The sequence below is a fragment of the Pan troglodytes genome, chromosome 6 (assembly GCF_028858775.2).
Source record: "Pan troglodytes isolate AG18354 chromosome 6, NHGRI_mPanTro3-v2.0_pri, whole genome shotgun sequence".
NCBI lineage: Eukaryota > Metazoa > Chordata > Mammalia > Primates > Hominidae > Pan > Pan troglodytes.
The window spans coordinates 164,863,640-164,870,836 of NC_072404.2; the positions used below are offsets into that span (position 1 = coordinate 164,863,640).

The following is a 7,197-nucleotide window of genomic DNA, read 5'->3' on the forward strand; positions in this document are numbered from 1 at the left end:
ATTCCCACAGGACTCCTGGGGCACACTCTGAGTCCCCTGGGGCTGCCTCACAGAGGAACCCTGACTGGGCAGCTTCAACAGCAGCACATATTGTCTCTGTCCTGGAGGACAGAAGTCTACAATTCAGGTGTCAGGTTCAGTTCCTGTTTTGGGCTGGGAGGGAGGATTGGTCCCGGGCCTCTCCCCTTGGCCTGTAGATGGCTGTCTTCCTGTTCAGATGGTGTTTTCTACACAGCTGTCTCCAGATTTCCCCTTCATATCAGGGCAGCAGTTGTATGGGGTTATGGCCCATCCTAATGACTTCATTTTAACCTGATTACCTCTCTAAACACCCCCTCTCCAAGTGAGGTCACATTTGGAGGTACTGGAGGTTAGGCCTTCACCATACACATTTGGGGAGGGGCACAGTTCAGCCTGTAACACACCGAACGGGCTGGGCCAGTCTTCCTGGTTTTGTCTTGGGAAAAGACATGACCAGGTATCACTAGCCCACTTCTGTCCTGGTTACCGGAATGTGCCTGCTCCCAGCCCGCTCAGCTGGCGCTTGGCAATGCGTTGGAACCAGCCTGCCTGTCATTCCCTTGCATCATCTTCCCAAGAGGCAGAATGCAACCTGTGTGCCCCCAAATCCCTTATTTGACCTGAGGTGGCTTCAGGACCTGTATGTGCACCTGTTGACTGGCAGGGCCAGCCTGGTGTGAGCTGGCACACTTAGCCCTGTCCTCAGGTCCCTGAGGAGCCTGGGACACCAGCACTGTGGCCTGGGGCAATGCTGGCTGCCCACCATGACTACAGGAGCAGTGCCTTGTGGCTGCAGCGCCCAGTGTGTCCCTCAAGTCAGGGTCACTGGGGACACACTCGGAGCCTAAGTGCCCTGCAGCTGAGCTTGGGAGCTGAAGCCCTTGCTCTTTGCCACCCTGTAGAAGCAGCAGGGCAAGGACACCTGTCAGAGGGGAATGCCCGCAACGGACTGAACATCACAAAGGGATGGGAAGATGCTTTCAGGACTAGAGTGAGCCCCGAGGTGACTGTCTGGAAACAGATCCTAAGACCATACAAGTAGGATGTTTGTTGAAATACGGAGGCTGTTCGCTCACAGCCATGCTTGCACAGAATCAGGAAGGGAAAGTTTCTAGGTTGCTCCTGCCTGAGGAGCTCTCCTTGTAATAAGCAGGGAGCAGTGCCGGGCACATTTCAGAGCCACGGCAAGGGGTGGGACACAGTTTCAGAGGGGGGTTGAGAAGCGAAACTGCCCCTGCCCTGACTCTGGCTGTGAAGAGAGGACTCTTGCCCACCCCTGCTGCAGCTGGTGCAGTCCCATCCTGCCTGCCTGTCCTCCCATTCTCCTTTCCCTTCTAAGCAGGGGTCACTGGGCTGTCGACTCAATGGGAGGGGGGCCACCTTACACTTCCATGTGGCACATTAAGGTGGTTTTGCTTTGCTGGCTTCCGAAACAGCCACCACGCAAACCCTAGTTGACAGGCACAACTGAACAAATGAGCATGGTGGCTGTAAGTGACTGTCACAGTTAGGCAGCCTTCAACCAGCAGAGCTAGGAAGAGAGCTCGAGCCCTCACCAGTGCCGCCAGCACTCGGCGCATCCTCACCCTGGGCACAGATGCCCCCTCCCAGCCTTTGCCTGCTGGGACAGACCAGGGTATTATTTTCTGGCCACCCCCAGGGGTCCTGATGGAAGGGAGGCTGGCCTGCGGGGTGCAAGAACCACGATTCACTGCTCCCCGCTGAAGGTGCTTGGTCAAGAGCAGCAGGCATGCTGTTAACGTTTGTGCGGGTTTGTGTTTTGGATGTGACTCCTATGCACAACCTAAGGATTTTATCTCATAAACCATCTTGATAGATTTTGCTCGTCAACTGGGAGCCCTTAATCCATTTAAATGTAATCGACTGACTGATTTATTGAGGCTTTAACAGACTTTCTTACTTTGTGCTTTTTGTTTGTCCCACCTCTTCCGAGGGGCCTTTTCTTCCCTGCCTTATTTTGTATTAACACTGTTGTGGGTTAAAAAAAATTCCATTCTTTCCTCTGCTGGCCTCAAAATGTAAAGAACTAAAAGGAGAAACACCCAAATTCACAATCATATTTGGGAGGTTTTAGCATATCTTTCTCGGAAAATGATGGAACAAATTGGGAGGGATGTAGAAGATTCGAACAGGCTCCTTAACAAAATTGGCCTGATTGATGCCCGTATCGGACAGTACACCATGGGGCCGGGTGCGGTGGCTCACACCTGTTATCCCAGCACTTTGGGAGGCCGAGGCGGATGGATCACTTGAGGCCAGGAGTTCCAGACCAGCCTGGCCAACACAGTGAAACTCTGTCTCTACAAAAAATACAAAAATTAGCTGGGCATGGTAGCATGCACCTGTAATCCCAGCTACTTGGGAGGCTGAGACACGAGAATCGCTTGAACCCGGGAGGCAGAGGTTGCAGCGAGCTGAGATCATGCAACTGCACTGCAGCCTGTGTAAAGAGTGAAACTCCATCTCAAACAAGCAAACAAAAACTGTGTGCCATGAGACTGCTTAATATACATTCTCTTCAAGCATACACAGGACATTTACAAAAACTGACCATATATTAAGCTCTACAGTAAGTGTAAATAAATTTAAAATATTGAAATTATATAGGGTATGTTCTCTGACAATACTTTTACCTTTTAAGCTAGAATTAAATAACCAGAAATTCTTATATATTCAAAAATGAGAATTATGCTGCTAAAATAACCCATGTGTCAATGAAGAAATCATAATGGAAATTAAAAATGTTTCCCACTATGAAGGAAGTACCACAGGCCAGGTGTGGTGGCTCACGGCTGTTGTCCCAAAACTTTGGGAGGCTGAGGCAGGCAGATCACTTGAGTCCAGGAGTTCGAGACTAGCCTGGGCAACATGGTAAAACCCCATCTCTACTTAAAAAAAAAAAAAAAAAAAAAAAAAAAAAATATATATATATATATATATATACACATACACACACACACACACACACACACACACACACAGACAAAAATTAGCCAGGTGTGGTGGCATGTGCCTTTAGTCACAGCTACACAGGAGGCTGAGGTGGGAGAATCACTTGAGCCTAGGAGGTGGAGGTTGCAGTGAGCCGAGATCGTGCCACTGCACTCCAGCCTGGGTGACAGAGTGAAACCCCGTCTCAAAAAAAAAAGAAAGAAAAAAAGGAAGGAAGGAGAGGAAAGGAAAGGAACCATATCAAAATGTGTAGCATAAAGCAATATCAGTACTTAGAAATGTATAGACATAAGTGAGTATGTGGAAAAGGAAGGACAGAATTCACAAGGAGAAACAGAACAGCAAAGGAAATCCAAAGAAAAGTTAAAAAGGGCACACAAATATAAGAGCAGAAATTACTGAAATAGCATACATATAAATGATATAATCAACAAAGCCAAAAATCATTTCTTTACAAAGCTAATAACATTGACTACTAGCCTGTGATGAAATCATCAATGAAAAAAGAAAGCACAAATAACCAGTCTCAGAATGAAAAAGGTGACATTACTGCAGATGCCGCAGGCTATAGAAAGACAATAAGATGATATTATAAGCAACTTTTTGCCAAAAGTTTGAAAATTCAATGAAAATAACTCCCATAAGAATGCAACTTAGACTCAAAAACAAAACAAAACAAAACCTGAATAGTCCCATATCATTGAAAAAAAAATGCATTAGTGATCAAACATCTTACAAAAGAAACTGTAAGGCCAGGCACTGTGGCTCAGGCCTGTAATCCCAGCACTTTGGGAGGCCAAGGCAGGCAGATGGCCTGAGGTCAGAAGTTCAAGACCGTCCTGGGCAACATGATGAAACCCTGTCTCTACTAAAAAATACAAAAAATTAGCCAGGTGTGGTGGCGTACGCCTGTAATCCCAGCTACCTGGGAGGCTGAGGCAGGATAACCACTTGAACCAGGGAGGTGGAGGTTGCAGTGAGCCAAGATCACATCACTGCACTCCAGCCTGGGCAACAAGAGCAAAACTCCATCTAAAAAAAAGAAAAAAGAAAAGAAACTGTAGGCCCAAAAGGCCTCACTAGTAAGTTCTATCTCACATTTAAAAAGGAAATTATGTCAATAATATACAAACTATTCCAGAGAATGGAAAAATATGGGACACTCTCTTGACTCATTTTACGAGACTGGCATAATCTTGAAATTTCCAAAACTTGAGGACAGTACAAGAGAACAAAATTACAGGCTAATCTCAAAAAATGTACATAGGAAAAATACTCAACAAAATATTAGCCAAAGAGAATCTAGCAATATACAAAATGTTTTACTGAGTAAAACATCATTACCCAGTTGGCTTCATCTTGTAGATCAAGAATGGTTTCAACATTTGAAAATCACCAGTGGTAACCCACAATAATAGATTAAAGGGGAAAAGTCACATGATCATCTCAATAGCTGCAGAAAGATCACTTGATAAGAGCCAGCACCCATCAATATTCCAAGTGAACTGGGATGAGAAAGGAAATTTCTTAATTTGATGAGGATTATATACCAAAAAAAAAGATGATAGCTGTATTAGCCTATTTTCATGGTGCTAATAAAGACAGACCCAAGACTGAGTAATTTATAAAGAAAAGAGGTTTAATGGACTCACAGTTCCACATGGCTGAGGAGGCCTCACAATCATGGTGGAAGGTGAAGAAGGAACAAAGGCATGTCTTACGTGGCGGCAGGCAAGAGACTGTAGGGGAACTGCCCTCTGTAAAACCATCAGATCTCATGAGACTTATTCACTATCATGAGAAAAGCAAGGGAAAAACCCACCCCCATGATTCAGTTACCTCCAACTGAGCCCCTTCCATAATGTGGGGATTATGGGAGCTACAATTCAAGATGAGATTTGGGTGGGGACACAGCCAAACCATATCAATAGCTAATATGCTTAATGGTGACATATTGAAGTGTTAAAAACCAGTATACCAAAACTAAGTTATATTTACATATACCCACAGCCAACAGTTAGAAAGTATTACTTTAAAGATTTTATTTGTAGTAATAAAAAACTCAAGAGCCCAGGAATCAATCTAAAAAAGATTTATGTGGAGAGAACTATTGAGCACTTTTTGTGATTTCCTTGAAGCACAGAAATTAAGAAACTTGCTCAAAGCTACACAGTTGCTAGGTGAGTTTGAGCTGGGATTCTCTGGCTTCAGAGCTAAGGAAGGCCCCAAAACATGCAGGGCGAGAGGCACACTGAACTCTGGACCTTCACATTAGATTCGTCAGTGTCTGAGGCAAATCAGGGAGGAAGAAATAGATTGTTATAAAAATTAGTAACCTGCAGCATCTATTTGTGTGTTACTTTGTTGAATGTCTGCCCCCCACACCCACCAGCCCACAGTTGTAAGCTCTGTGGATGAGGCAAATACATATGGTATATCTGGCATCAACACTGGATCAGCTACATAGTGGGGGTTCAATAAACCTGGATTGAATCTCTGAATAACACTCTTTTTTGGGTTTAAGACAGAGAGTGGGCTGGGCGCGGTGGGTCACACCTGTAATCTCAGCACTTTGGAAGGCTGAGGTGGGTGGATCACTTGAGGCCAGGATCGAGAGCAGCCTGGTCAACATGGTGAAACCCCATCTCTACTAAAAATACAAAAAATTAGCTGGGCATGGTGGTGTGCATCTGTAATCCCAGCTACTTGGGAGATTGAGGCAGGAGAATCGCTTGAACCCAGGAGGCGGAGGTTGCAGCAAGCCGTGATTGTGCCACTGCCCTCCAGCCCAGGCAACAGAGTGTGACTCTGTCTCAAAAAAAAAAAAAAAAAAAAAAAAAAAAAAGTCAGTGAAGGCGTTGGAATAAATGCATCGAAATTTTCCAAGTGTTTATTATTGGACCCTTGGATTCTAGTAGAAACCATGAGCTGGTACCATCAACACCTCAGGCTCAGCACCATGCTTCAGTTTTCCATGTTAACAGGCCAGTCACACTTTGTTACAGAAGACAGGGCATTGCCCTAGGGCATCTCTGTTGACCCTGCATGTCCTCAGACACTCCTTCATCCCCTCCATTTAAAATTTTTAAAAATGATTCTGGCTTGGTGGTAATCTGGACATAGATCTTTAAGATGATGGAGAAGTTCATAGAGCAACAGTTCTCTTCCCTGAGTGCAAACTGGGGTCACTTGAGAGAGATTTAAAAAATCAGGTTTAGGCCCCACCTGTACAGATTCTCATTCATGGAGAATGAGATGATTGATAGTTGGAGTTGGCATCTATCATCTATCTAGCCATATGTATGCGTGTATAAACTTTTTATTAAAATACAATATACAAAAATGTACACATTCAATTGGTATATTTATAAATTGCTGGAGATTCTGCCATGCAGCCCATATTGAGAACCATTCTTGTTGGCAAAACTGTAGAACAATCAGAGTTTACCACTGCTGCCTCCCAGCCATTCCCCCTGCTAACCACAGAGAACTTCTGCATCTATCTGCCTTCCACAGGCAGCATGCGTTTATTGCATGCCAGATTTCAGAGTGCCAGGAGCCCGGGAGCAGCCACTGTAGGTCTCAGCAGGCTGGTGGCACTGCATTAGGCGGCCGCAGTTCGCCAGAACAGTGGGCCAGGGAGGGACCACAGGCCCCCAAAGATAAGCGGGCGGAGGTCTCCAGAAGGAGCTGTGAGTGTGTGCAAGCCCCACCACAGTCCCGGGTCGCAGCTGAGAATAATCGAGCCAGACTTTCCTTTACCTCCCCTCACCACCAATAATGACACATCTGCTCTGAGTCCCAGTACCTTGGGAAATTCTCAACTAGGAAACTAAGTAAATTAATCCATTCTCTTACCTCCTCCCAGGAAATAATTTGTATTTTGCCAGAAACTTTCAATCGACTTTGAGGCTGCTGTGAGCAGAACAGGCAGCTGTTCTGAATCTGGAATGCCTTTGCTCGTCCATCAAACCACACTGAGACCACCTGCTCTGCCAGACCTCCACACTGAGACCACCTGCTCTGCCAGACCTCGGGCAGAGAGGCAGGAACCTGCGTTTCTGGAATCCCTATTTCGGAGGGGAGAGCTGGTCAAGGAAAGGGGCTTCCGTTCCAGCGCCTCGGCGCCATCTGCGGGGAAAGAGAGGCAATGACAATTCAGGGCTGCAACTGGTCCCCGTAGGGGGCTGAAGGGAAAACAGA

General features: G+C 45.9%; 1 long non-coding RNA gene across 1 annotated transcript; it reads right to left on the reverse strand.

Annotated features, from left to right (window-relative positions):
• Positions 1 to 4,612: 4,612 nt before the first annotated feature.
• LOC104007443 (uncharacterized) lies at positions 4,613 to 6,939 on the reverse strand. Its single transcript, XR_008536297.2, has 2 exons — positions 6,853 to 6,939; positions 4,613 to 4,751 (listed from the first exon to the last, which is right to left on the reverse strand). It is a non-coding gene; the product is annotated as an uncharacterized LOC104007443 (long non-coding RNA).
• Between the last annotated feature and the right edge of the window lie 258 nt (positions 6,940 to 7,197).